A 14,286-nucleotide genomic window follows, 5' to 3' on the forward strand; every position below is an offset into this window, starting at 1 on the left:
TCTTAGAACTGTAGCTAAAGGGACTGTCATTCACTAAAAATATATTACATAGGAGCAGGAAAAGAGGAAGCATTTCCCTGCATCTGTAGTAAAGTGGGGGGAAACTGGAGACCTTGCCTGTGGTAAAACACTAAGAGCTCCAGAAGTCACCTGGGGGCACACAGGTCTCACCACTGCCAAGGTCAACAGAAAAAGTCAATAAATTATAGAGAAAGCCAGGAAAGGAGCAGGACAGTTTTAGTTTTCCCATTTCTTATTAATATATGAACAAGCCCATTTCCCGGAATTCCTTATTATAAAGACTGGTTGCTGTGGCAGCATCAGAGATAAAGCTTATTATGACAAAAGGCAATGGACATGCAAGAATGCTAGTGAGGTAGACAGATGTGGAATAATCTGATCTCATTAAATGTGCATTCTAATCAGTGACTGGGCTTGATGATGGCTTTGAAGCATGAGGGTTAATATATTTCCGATTCATAGTATTTTTCTACAGTGAACTATAAGGATGGGCATATACCTATTGGGTTGTTAGTTTCCATTAGTTACTCAAGATACCACAACTGTTCCGTGCTGAAGCATCCTGAAAACGCATGGGCAATGCAGACCTGCAATCTAATGATCTATAGTGTCTGCTCTGTAGCCTCCCAGATGCAGGCTTCAACCAGAGACACCAACCACCCCAGCACTCTTATGCCTCTTACCTGGCAGATGGAGAGACAAGTCGTCTATTAAGCATAGGCCCAAGTTGCAGTAGCCATAGCCAACCCTACCCATAGCAGTGTTTAAGCATAAGACATGGCCTGGCTTCTGGAATTTGGCCCAGCAGGAGGGGTGGGACCAGTAGGTAGAGGGGTGGAACCAGTAGCTGGGAGCTCACACATAAAATCTTCTTCTTCTTCCAGGGCAAAGAGAAAATATAGAACTCCTGATAAGCAGGAAACATAAAGGCTTCTCTGTCCCTGTGGTTTAGGAAGGAGGACTGAAGCAAATACCTCCCCTTCAAGCCCCAAAGCTGGGGCTTGAAAACCCTTTCAGAAAACCCTGTTTCATCAGCAAACCCTTCCCCCTGTGTTGAAGCAGCAGAGGGCCAGCCTGCTGGGAGCCAAAGGTCATTGCCATGACCAGTCGGACATCACAGTATCCAGCCCCACATCTCATCCAAGAAATCCTGATCTTAGTCTCCCCTACATTGTAGGACATGCCTTCAGACTCTGGCATATGCATACTCCTACTGTCGTTCAGCCTTACTTCATCCTTCTCTTGGGCATTTTGTAGTGGATAAGTGGCACACACGCACCCCACTCCCCCTCTGTAGTTGATGTAACGTATTAATGTCCTGTCTCATGGAAGCCACAATTGTATGGTTTTTCTCCTTCATAAAAGGCAGGGGGGGTAGTGAGTGAGAGGAGAAATCACATGGTTGGGTCATCCTCTGTGTGACTAAGCATATGTGGAGATTCTGCCTCATGCACTGCATTGTCTACATGGTGGAGGGGATGCGGCTATGCTATTTCTTCATCATGTGACTCCCTTGAGCTGCCAACCCTTCACAATGGCCAGGTGACTACTGAAACCATCTCCAGGGCATTTTCCAGGCTATGAGATGTGCAATGGTTAATGTGTTGCAAACTGTGATGGAATAGTCCAGGTTTCAAAATGAGAGTAAAGGGTTGTTTAATGCTTTGTTGTAAACTGGTGGCCATTCATATTTTCCATCCCCTGCAACATATTTTCCAGGCAAGAGTGTTAATATTCTCCTTGAAACCAGGGGCGTAACTACCATTAGGCAAGGGGAGGCAGTTGTCTTGGGGCCCCACTGCCTCGAGGGGGCCCCCAGAGCCACATCACACGACTCCCCACCCACCCATGTTGCACCCCCTATGAATTATGTTGAGTCTCTTGGAGATCGGCAGGAGCAGAGAGTAAAAAAACTAGATTCAATGTGAACTGGATATTCACCGTATTCATAATGGGGGTGTGAGTGCACTATATATTGTGAAGTGTGTTTGTGTGTATATATCAGCGAGGGGCCCATTTTAAAATCTTGTCTCTGGGCCCCCTCCAACCTTGCTACGCCCCTGCTTGAAACGCATTTATCTGCCCCTCCTCCTGCTCCATTGAGGCCAATGGAGTCGTGGAGTGTGTATGATGTGATTTTTTTTTTGATTTTTTAATTTTTTAATGGGGGAACGAAACGAAATCCTGTGGCGAGCCTGGAAAGGGGAAGAGAGGAACATGTGCACCTGGGTGGGCATTCTCTTTGTTTATTTGCATTCCTACTTGTATTGATATGCTGTTACTACAATGTAACTGCTTGTAGGTGGCGGCGGCCAGCAGCCCCTCAGCTCCGGGGCGTGCAGGCAGCTTCACTGAGCAGAGCAGGCTGCTGGCTGTTCGCTGGCTTCCGCCGTTGCTTCCACCCAGAGCCGAGGCAGGCATGCGGGCAACCTCGACGAGCTGAGAAGGTGGCTTGCCGCTCGCTAGCTGCCGCTCCCCTCCAGAGCCTTGCCAAGCAGAGCAGGCTGCTCGCCGCTCACTGGCCACCGCCACCGCTTCCCCGCCCCCCAGAGCTGAGGCAGGCGCACAGGCAGCCTTGCTGCTTGGAGCAGGCCCTTCACCTCTCATTGGCCACTGCCGCTCCCCCCCCCCGCACACGTGGTGGTGGCCATGCCGCTGGGAGTCGAGGTGGGGGAGCAGAGCTGGCTGCTCACCGCTCTCTGCCTTGGCCGCCGCTTGCTGCCCTCCCCCCGGATGGCGCAGCCGGCGGGAGGCTGGAGCTGAGCGATCAGTGAGGCAGGCTGCTCGCAGCTGGCACCGACGCCACGGCACTACCACCGTGGGGCCACTCCAAATGCGGGGCCTGGGGTGATCACACCAGTTGCCCTGCCCTAAGGACGGGCCTGCCCCTGGCAGAGCCTCACTAGGGCCGGGGAACCTTGCAGCTTTCTCCTCTCCGCCTTGGCCCTCGCTGCTTCCCTCCTGCTGGGCCTTCTCCTAAGGAGGGAGGATGGCGGTGGCAGCGTGCCTCCAGAAAAATAAATAAATAGGAGGGAAGAGGCGGAGAGGAAGCGAGGGCTCCTCCAGTGAGGGCCGTGGGATTGCACAGCAGTGAATGAATCGTGATTCAGTTCAATGGGCTTCCTTTTAAGTAAGTGACTGTTGTCTCTCCCTGCCCTTTGCCTTGTAGTATTTATTATTTATTTATTTAACATATTTGTATACTGCCCAAAACACAAGTCTCTGGGCAGTTTACAATGAAACAATATAAACAACAAATAAAAAGATTAAAACATTGCAACAATTTAAAATTTAAAACAACATTAAAATTATTAAAAACCACCAAACAATTAAAACAGTATCTAATTAAAAGCCCGGGTGAAAAAATGTGTCTTGACTGCCTTTTTAAAAGTTGTAAGAGATGGGGAAGCTTTTAAGCAAGTGGGATTGCACAGAAGTAAATGATATAGTTCAGTGGGCTTCCTCTTCAGTTAAAAGTGCTTCAGTACTTCCAGTGACTGTTGCTGGTGTGTGTCTTATGTTACTTTTTAGAATGTGAGCCCTTTGGGGACAGGGAGCCATCTTATTTATTTGTAAACCGCCCTGAGCCATTTTTGGAAGGGCGGTATAGAAATCGAGAAAGGGATTGGATTCACGAGAAAGGGTTGGATTCAGAAATCTGTTCAGTTGCACTAGTATGAGTCTCCAGCCAAAGTAGCAAATTAAAAGGGCAATGCACAAAAGAACCCCAGTGGAATGCTGCTGCTGCTGCTGCTAATAATAATAATAATAATAATAATAATAATAATAATAATAATAATAATAATAAACACCTCCCTTCTGTGTTGAGAAGTTCCAGTTATGCTGGGAGCAAGAGGAGGAGGGAGGTGTGGGGTGCTGAGATTTCTCCCTGCCTGTTTCTCTCCCCGAGGGGATGGGGGGGGGGCAAAGAACAGTCCACACTGCAAAATGCTTCAATAAAAAAAAATGTGGGACAAGGCTCCCTACAAGAGAAAAATACAGCTAATTTACTGCAGCACATTTACAATGTTGTAGGGCAAAAATGCATCATTAAAATCTGAATCAAAGCATGGGAAATGTGAACACACCCTGCTTACAATGCAGCAACACTAATGTGGAAACAGGGGCAATATGGAGGGGCACTTAGAGGATACAGTGTGAATACGTTCCAGTGTATAATCTGGAAGATACCCAAAGCAATCCTGGAGATGTTAATGGCTTGATATTGTGAAAAATATTGGGGGAAGTACTTTGGGGGGGGGGCGGTGTGTGTATCCAGGAATAGCTTCAATCAGAGCTGGCAACCCTGTGAATTCCCCTGGGCAATAGATTAACCAAGCCACAGTGTATAGTACAGGTTTAGGCTGTCTGCATGATACTCAATCTGTAGTGATGAGCCTAACGTAGACAAGTTAAGAATCCACAGACAGACCTAATTACGGAGCTCAAGCCATTGTGTGGAACCTTCAGTCTATTCCTTACAGAATGGAGTTCAAGACATACCACTTCTGCCTTTTGTAGCAGAAGCTGGCTGAGCACAGATCTGGTTGTCTACATAACAGAGCCACCCATAACAGAGCCAGCGTGGTGTAGTGGTTAGAGTGCTGGACTAGGACCAGGAAGACCCGAGTTCAAATCCCCATTCAGCCATAAAACTAGTTGGGTGACTCTGGGCCAGTCACTTCTCTCTCAGCCTAACCTACTTCACAGGGTTGTTGTGAAAGAGAAACTCAAGTATGTAGTACACCACTCTGGGCTCCTTGGAGGAAGAGTGGGATATAAATGTGAAAATACAAAAATACATACTCTCTTTTTCAAATTAAATGCAATGTGTTTTTGTTTGTTTTTAAGCACTGGAAAAATTGATGAATTTCTAAAGTCTGCGAAGCAATATTTTAAATGTTTGAGATTCCACCTGAAGCACAGGAGAGAGTAATAAGGAAATCAGCACTAGATGCAGAGGAAGCAAGTATGTGTTTTATTTGAGGAATGAAAGCAGGGGGAAAGTAAGTGCATGCCCCAGAGAAAGAAAAACACACCAACTCTTGATGATAATAGGGGGAAATCTCTGTTTTGCACCTCCTCAAGCCAAAACTTGATCCAACAGGTTTTACACACTATTCACTAAGGATACATTTGAATCAATGATCTTTGGTTTCTTTCTTTCCTTTGTATTTTGCTTTGCATCATTCCAATGGTCCTTGGTGCTTATTGATTGTCATTCTGCTACTAGTTGTGCACTCTCTATCCATATGTACAGAGACTGATTTTTTGTTTTAAAGCTGGATTGCAGGCATATAACTATAATAGGGCAAGGGGAGACAGTTGTCTGGGGGGCCCAGTGCCTGAGGGGGGCCCCCAGAGGCAAGTCACATGACTGATTCCCCCAGCTGCGCACCTGCCCGGGCTTCCTTCAGTGGACTTTATCTTCCGAAACTGATGGGAGTGTTAAGACCTGGAGCTACCAGAACAGCATGTCTTTCTCTCGTACCATTAAATGACTTGCATCGTCCACAATTTACAAAACCTTTAAAAAAATAATTTAGGATGATGTTCTATTGTGGCACGTGTGTGTGTGTGTGTGTGTGTGTGTGTGTATACACACACACACACATACATTTGTTTTATATATACATTTGTTTTATACATTTATAACACTTGTTTTATACATAAACACACTATGTTTTTTTTACCACTATTCAGCCTCATTTAAGATTTCTTTACTTCATGAGCTGAGCTTCATTCGCGGGCGGGGGAGGCTCATTTTAAAATATTGTCTCTGGGCCCACTCCAACCTTGCTACGCCCCTGCTGGATTGTCATAAAACTGGCTATTCAGAGTAGCCTTGCTTAAGCATACCTGTTTACAAGTTTTTAAAGGAACCTGAATCAGTCTAAACTAACCAGCTTTTTCAGTAAATGTTGAGCGAAACCATTTTGAATTACACTTGCGGCATTCAGGTAAGTAGGCCCTCCCCTGTGCTCTCTGTTTTTGTTTTTACAAGTTCACATAGCAAGCCTCCCATGTTTTCCTTCTAGCCAATGTGGGGGTGGAGGGAGAGAGAGAGATTACTAAAGAGCTATATTGTATCTGCGTTTCAAAGATAGTATCCCTCTTATCATGCTAATGATTCTACATCAGTGCCTCCCTATTTGCTCCAGTGTTTTCCGAAAAGTAGCTTAAAAATCAGCATTTAAAAAACCTGGAAATAACTCGAGATAAGCTAGAATTCGCAAGACAAAGCCTGATTTGTGTGTGGAGTGGGTCCAAGGATCTCAATGGGACTTCAGAGTAAGTTTGGCTGGTGTATGAACGCACACACTCTCTTCTGAAGGAGATTCGGGGTAGAAGCCCTGTCTGTAAAGCCTCCAGGAGCTTTCAAAGACAGCAGGTTTTACTGCAGGTTTACTAAGAGGTTTTACTGCAAGTTCAAAGTTGCCCCCAAAACCGACACAAAAAGTGGATTTTTTTAACCCGGAATATAAATCTGGCTGCACTCTAACACGCAATGAAGAATCAGAATTGTGTGTGAAGTACTCCCTGATAGCACCCGCTTCATTCTGGAGGAGATGCAAACTAAAAGCTGGGTGTGAAAAACTTCCAGGAGGGTAAAGACACTTGGGAGTAATCTTGGAACTAGCAAGGAGCTTCAGACCCCCTCCACGCTTATAGCATACAGTCTTTTCCCAGTTCTACTAGTGGTCCATTACAGGAAGAAATACAGAAGAGCTATTAATGAAATCCACAAGCCCCGCTCCTTAGCCTTATTCGCACATTATGTTCAATGCACAATCTGTGTACATGTACAGATCTGTATGCATGTGCAGTTATTCACACCTTAGATTAAATGTACCTGCAGTAAGATACTTCATGTCCGTACCATGCATTTGAGAGTGCCTGCACCTAGGTTCATTTTAAAGTGAACACATGTACAGTCATTCGCACAAAATCATGTCCATGTGTATAGACATCTGTACACACAAAGAACATACTAAGGCTGTTCTCATGACCATCATACCAGGGGTCAGGGAGGGCTGGGCAGAAGACAGGATCCAACTTATCTGCCCCCCAACATGACTGTGGGATCCATGCAGGCACCACTGCTTGCATGCCCACATGATAGGTGCTGCAGCAAGCAGCATGCCAATACAGAGGCCAGGGAAAGGACACTCGGCCTCCAGGAATCCCATAATGCACCGTGCTGCTTTTGCAGAGCATTGCTGGAATCCCTGAGGCTTCCCCCACCTTCTATGGGCAACATGGCTGCTGGCAGCCCAGTCATCCACATAACCGGGGAGTCATCCACATAACCGGGGAGTCATCCACATAACCAGGTAGGAGGATGTGTATGCCCTCCTACGTCACTTTTATCCAGGTAAAAATCCCAGGCTACCTGGTCAAGGAGCGCCGGGATCAGTGGTGGATTAACGGAGAGGCAGAGTAAGCATTTGCCTATAGCGGCAAAATTTGAGGAGCAGCAGACTTTGCCCTCCTCAAATTTTGCTGCCCCTCTCTGTGGGCAGCAGTGGCTGCAGCAAGGATGGAGCGGGCAAGGAGAAAGTCCCCCCTTTTACCTTTTAATAAAAAGGCAAACCTTTTTTTGTTTAAGGAAAAAGGCCGGCAAAAGCCTTTTTGTCTATAGGCGTCAAAAAGCTTAGTCCACCCCAGCTGGGATTGGGATTCATCCCAGCACTTCTCATGACCGGCTTTACCCAGGTAGGGCTGCCCTAGCCTGGGTAGAGCTGGTCATGAGAATGACCTTACTGTCTGTATAGGACTCCTGATTCCCCCAATGTCAACCCCCACCTTCCAATAGTCTTCTAAAAACAGTAGTGAAGGGAACCAGCATTAAAAACAAGGGAGCCAGGCCCTTCTGAACCTATTCTTATTCAAGCACTGACACTGTCTCTCTCCTTTAAATAAATTATGGGAGAAAAATTATGAGATTTTTAAATTATATCCATAAGCACCACCCTTTGATTCCCCGCCCCCCTTTTAGCCAAATTATAGCCACCTAGGCACTTTTCAGATTAAGTCCTACAACAATGTCACTAAGGATCTGCTAAGTGTGCTTCCGAACTTCCTGTGTTGTGACACTACAGTCCCTGTGCAAGGTGCCATTCAGATTTCCAATGCCTTATTTCGGATTTTATCTTTGCATTATAGTGCTACAATATTGCAAATCCGTTGCAGAAAAATGGCTGTATTTTTCCATTGTAGGAATTTGAGATTCTGGGGGGTAGTTTTCAATATGATCCTGCCAAGTCAAAGTATTTTACCCCTGTTGTAGCATTTAATCCGGAAAGAGCCCTGTAGCTTAAAAACAAACAAACAAAAAAACCCAGCAGCTAAGAAGCCTAGGTCTCCTCTGGCCTGGTGTGGGAACCAAAATGTCTCCCAAGTGAAATTCAAAGATAATTTAATGGTTTCTCCTGGAGAACCTGAAATTCAAAGAAGAATTTCAGAGTTCCTCCTCAGGAGAAACATCTGAGAATTTTCTGAAAATTTCCCCACATGCTTCAAGCACTATCTTTGAAAAGACACGCAGTGCAATCCTTTGCATGTTTACTCAGGCCCCTCTGTTTTCAGTGGCACTTACCCCAGGTAAATATGCATAGGGTTGTAAGTCCTTAGTAATTTTTACCAGAGCATCAATGGCATTAGGTGTTGCTGGGGAAGGTCACATGCAGAAGCTATTCTCGCGAGCAGCAGGGAGCCCAGCCCAGTCCCTGCTGCTCATGTGCAGCAATGGGCAGCAGCCTGGCAGCAGGCCCGCTTACGGAGCCCACAGCTGAACCCAGGTTTGGGGCGCAAGAGTGCCCCAAAAGCGGATTAAATGATTGTGTGTCACCATGGCACGGCTTTGTGCCACAATGACTCGTGAGTAGCCTCCTGACTGGGAGGCTACAACAAGCCTCCCGGCATCAGGAGTCTCCCCAAAAGGCACCACACACTCGCGTGGTGCCATATGAGAGGCCCTCGAACCCTGCTACCCCAACCGGTTCCATGACGGAGCCAGTAATCATCTGGGCGGCCGATCCAGCCACCCAGGGAGGGCTCCCTACTCATCTGCGGGGAGAGAAGGTCAAACCTGCTCTCCCTGTAGCCCCCCTTTCAGCTCTACACACGGATCATGTGTAGATCCACAGTACCAGAAGTTTGTTTCCAGAGCTTTTCCAAATCCCAGCAAACCCCACTAACCTGGAGCTTCCCTGCTCCTTTTACTCTCTCCTCTTGCCCTTTTCTCCCCCTGCTCCTGTACTACATTTCTGAGTACAGAGGGGAAATGGTGGGGAGAGAGAGAGAGAGAGTGCTTTAATAATATATTCAAGCAGGGAGGGGGGAATCCAGTTCTGTGAAACTGAGCAGAAATGCTAACAACTGGCAGATCTGCACCTACACAGAAGGAGCTACAAAACATTTGTCCAAATTACTGTTCCTTCCTATAAGGGATTTTGTAATAAGGCTGGTGGCTGCTATTTTGTGAGGAGCCAATTTTCGCATTAAAAAAAACCAAAAAAAAAACCCTGCAACAATAACCCAGAAGTAGAGCACAAATCACAACAGAGCACAGTATTAGGTGAAGACTCAGCAAGCCACTATCTGTAAATAATAGAACCAATCATGTGAAGATTGGCTAGTGAAGAGCTACCCTCACTGAGCAGTTTCTGCAGGCCAGGTCTCAGTGTTTCATATATTATTCAGCCCCAAACATTTCTGTGGCGTTAACAAACCTGGACGTGATATTAGAAATCCTCCCCCTCACCCAGCTGCATGCTGCCCTGCTTATTTATTATGCATATCTTGGTCTGCCTCAGAGAACTGGATGCTATTTAAATTCAATTATGGTGAGGTTAAGCTCTCCATTGTAGTACCAGCCGAGTAAATTTAGAAGCAGTGGAGAGTGAATAGGTGCATTTGTCTTGTCTCCATTAAATTGTACTGTAGTGAGAAGGGTTTCCTGGGAATAAAACAATTATTGAGCAAAATGAAATGGGCTAGGGTTGTTTGCCTTTCCTTATCCCAGATTCCCTTTTGTGTTGAAACTATTGTTTGGATAACATAACTAGGATGGAAGAGGAAAGAAAAGAAAGTCAGCTTTGAAACTGAACTTGGAATTCTCTTGGTGCTTTGACTGTGGCTGGACAGAGCAAAATGGGTGTTTTTATTTATTTATTTATTTTTGCATTTATATACCGCCTTTCGTTAAAAAGATAACCCCAAGGTGTTGGTGGATAGAGGTTGCCTGGCAGGAACGAATGCCTCCCCCACTAACCTGGTTCCTTGCATAAAGGTTTCACTATATGTAATTCAAGTCTCAGGGGGGAATTAAGCCAGAAAAAGATCAATTAGTATGTTCTCCAACCTGTGAGGAAAGTATGTCTGCATATTTTAGATTTGGGCCAGTTCTGTTTGTACTGCCATTTTATTCTATATTACCAGTTGCTCATTTAAATGCTCCCAGATTGTTTGTTTTCATGGATTTTAACTTGTGAATTCAGTCCATAATGAGATTGTTGTCTTAAGGTTGCATGCACATTGGGTCAGTTAATCAGGTCAGTTTTATTTAGGTACAAGTATCAGCCCCACTTTGATATACCTACAGTTATCCCTGTGATTATGAGGAGCAGAAATCTGACTATATTAAATTGCCCTTACTCTTGCATGTGTGTGTGTGTGTGTGTGTGTGTGTAGATAGATAGATAGATAGACTTCTATACCACTCTTCTAAAAATGGCTCAGGGTGGTATACATATTGCATTAAGATGCACTGCATCATAGGTTTTGTAGAACTAAAGATGCATCAGCATTGTGTAACTCTTGCAAAAGCATATTTCATTCTAGGTCTCACCTGCTTACACACTGAGGTCGTTCTCATGAGCAGTACTACCTGGGCAAAAGCAGCCCTGCCCAGGTAGAGTTGCTTGTGAGAACCACTGGGATCAGGATCGGTCTCCCAGAGCTCCTCAACCAGGTAGCCCAGGTTTTTTACCCAGGCTAGAAGTGAGGTTCGAGGGCACACACCCGCCCTCCTCCCTCACTGCCTGGTTGTGTGGGCAGCTGGGCTGCCAGCAGCCATGTAAATGATAGAGGCTGAGTGAAGGAGCAACCTGGCCTCTAGGATTTCCATAATGTACCTCACTGCTTGTGTAGTGCATTATGGGATTCTTGGAGGCCTGGCTTAATTTCCTCAGCCTCCAGATTCCCACGACGCTCACCGCAGCGGCAACTGTATGGTCTGGTGAGCAGCACAGCAAGAACTGAAAGGAGGTCATGAGGGGGAAGGTAGGTACGCTCCTGCCTTCCCACCTCGCCCTCTCCAGCCCCACATGCAACAGCCATATGAACAATCTTTCTGTTTAGTGAAGAGCATGGTTTAAGAAGGAATATTGTTAATGGAACTTCTCCCAGGGAATCGGCAGATACCCTGTGTTACGTTTTAGGCTTGCAGGGAGGGATTAGCAAGCTTGAATGGAGCAGCCCACCTTCAGAATAAATTTGTTCAAAGCTTCAGTTGCAGAAGAAACTGAACAGAGAGGGTAAAGTTCAAAATAAAATAAGGTTTATTTGAGGTTTGAGGGGTTTTTAGGGACACAGGAAGGGAAAATAATGGTTAATAGGCAACAATATTTAACAAGCAAGACTAAGAGATTTAAAAGGACTATGTTACAGCTCACAAAGAGGCAATTTGGCTTGAGCATCCGAATTAAGTTCACTCAAGGCTAGCTAGAGAGAAGTGGTCTTCAGAGAGAACAGTCTTGAATTTTAGAAAGAGTAAGAAGGAAAGAAGTTTGAGAGCAGGGATTAGCTACTACCTCGATTCGACTGGTGGGGTGCTGTAAACCCTTGCAGCTCAGTTGTTACTGAAGGACTTCCAAGGTGAGCAGGAAGGTAGAAGCCGTTCGTTACCAGGGACTAAGCAGAGATCCATGAGAAAGAAAAATCCAAAAAAGACCAGAGTCTCATAGCCAGGAGTTTTGCGCAGGCCGGGTTAGGGGAAAGGGCTGGTCTGGAGACAAAAAGGAAAGCAGGAGTGGGAGTCAAGGCAAGGCAAGATGGAGGTGCCAATGGCAAAACATTGTGAAAAGCAGCTGGTGGATCTGAGGAAGAAACACCTGGTAAATCTGGGCTAGAGACACACCAATTGATTGTGTCTTGGTTACTAATAGGAAAAATCTTGCCCAAAGGCAGTATGCTGATCACACCTTGAAAAGGTGGATAAAAAGGCCAAGGGACAAGACGAGGCACTGTCCTATTCAATTTGCTGAATTCAGTTTGAAGACTCATGTAGGACAGACTTATCTCAAGTCTTTTTAGAATATCTGGGAGTGACTAAAATGTAAACAATCTAGCTTCCTGTGCCCTGAGCCAACCATTAACATGTTCGTTAACGGAGGAGATGACCTGCTACCTTCCTATCACTCCTTCCTGATGAGGTGATAACATGACCTGATCCACTGTGCCAACATGGGGAGAATACTTGGCTAATTCATGAAAAGAATAGTGCTGATTCAATCATGTCTACTCTGGCATTCCTCACCTGAAAGTAATCAGGGAGGCGAGCGCAGGAAGATTCTCCTGCAGTGCCAAAGTTAAACGTGACCTGAGAGCTATCATCGCAGGTTACACACCAAGTAACATGCCCTATGAGTTAGCTCCTGTTAATAAAAAATGGAGATCTCATGGTCCTGTGGGATCTGAGTAGCAAAACACGGGAACTAGCAGCCAGTAGCCCCAAACTAGGTGGAGGGGTGCTCCTGGGAGCCCCCAAACAGGCTCTCTTGGTAACAATATAGCTTATTTTAAATCGGGAAAGCTGGATGATGGCAGTTTCTTGATGACAAGTATCTGAAAATCATGGCTTCCTGCCTACACTGGGAAAGTTCCCCACTTCCTGTTGTTGAGCTCAGCACTTTGAATTCTAATGGGATCCACATGTAAAATATTAGAAATTGTTGGCTGGTCTTTCAGCTCAGAAAAACTTATCACTAGTCACTGTACAAAATCAAAAACCTCACATCCTTCTGAACTGGGCAAGAACATGTCACTATGAAATCTTTAGGATAAACATTAAAAACAACTTGCCAGGCAAATTTCCAATGTAAATTTTTAACTCTCAAGGGCAGGAAATGCATCACTTCTCTATTCCATGGAGTACCCAGAGCATTGCTGATACTATAGAACAGAATGTTAAATCACCATGGTGATATAATTATTAATTTATCCATGCTCCATTTTTAACTAAATGAGAACCATATGTTTGAGAATAGGGCCTGTGCTAAAACATATGATCTGTATTTATGTGGAGAAGAAGAGGCAAACAGTCACTGTTATTTAAGTGCAATACTTAAATCAATTTTCACTGAACATGAGAAGAGTTGCACTGATGGAGGGGGGTCCCCGTGCAAGTGCATCTCTCCTTCCATGAGCACAGTTTGGATACAAACCAAGGTATTTTAGGGTGGTGTTCCCCAGTGTGGGCTGCATCCCACCACACTCCATATAAATGATGGAAGCATATTCTAGGAAGTTGAAGCCTGTCTAACTGGTTAGACAGTCCACTAGTTAGCCCACTTGTGCCTCAAATGTTCACACATCCTCCATCTTGAATCGGAGTGAATGACATCACAAACTATGCCATTGAGGTTTCCCCATGTGCCCCTACAGCTATAGCAGCTTTGGTTCCAATCAGTTAGGTGATTCACAAGACCCAGTTGAGCCTCAAAAGTTCATGCATTCACCATCTTGGATTCGGGTAGATGACATCATCACAAACTACACCACTGAGGTGATCCTGTGTATCACTCACTACAACTGTACCTAATTTGGTTCAAATTGGTTAGACAGTCCACAAGTTAGCCCACTTGTGCTTCAAATGTTCATGTATACGCCATCTTGAATTGGGGTGAATGAATCATTATTTATCTATTTATCAAATTTGTACACTGCCCCAAACTTTCGTCTCTGGGTAGTTAACAATAACATAAAACAAGTTAAAACATACAGAAAACTTAAAACAATTTAAAGAATTTAAAAGTCAAAAACAGATTAAAACCTACAAATTTAAAAAGCTGAAAAAGCTTGGGTGAAGAGGTGGGTTTTCAAATGCTTTTTAAAAATTGCCAGAGATGGGGAGGATCATATTTCAGTAGGGAGCACATTCCACAGTCTTGGGGCAGCAACTGAGAAGGCCCGTCCCATCCCAAACTATGCCATTGGGGGCATCCCTATGTGTCCCTACAGACATAGCAAATTTGGTTCATA

General features: G+C 45.2%; 1 protein-coding gene across 5 annotated transcripts in view; it reads left to right on the plus strand.

Annotated features, from left to right (window-relative positions):
* The window catches only part of MARCHF4 (membrane associated ring-CH-type finger 4), a 237,221-nt gene that overhangs the window by 117,909 nt on the left and 105,026 nt on the right, over positions 1-14,286 (plus strand). The window lies entirely within an intron of this gene.

Source organism: Hemicordylus capensis, chromosome 1 (genome assembly GCF_027244095.1).
Source record: "Hemicordylus capensis ecotype Gifberg chromosome 1, rHemCap1.1.pri, whole genome shotgun sequence".
NCBI classification, from domain to species: domain Eukaryota; kingdom Metazoa; phylum Chordata; class Lepidosauria; order Squamata; family Cordylidae; genus Hemicordylus; species Hemicordylus capensis.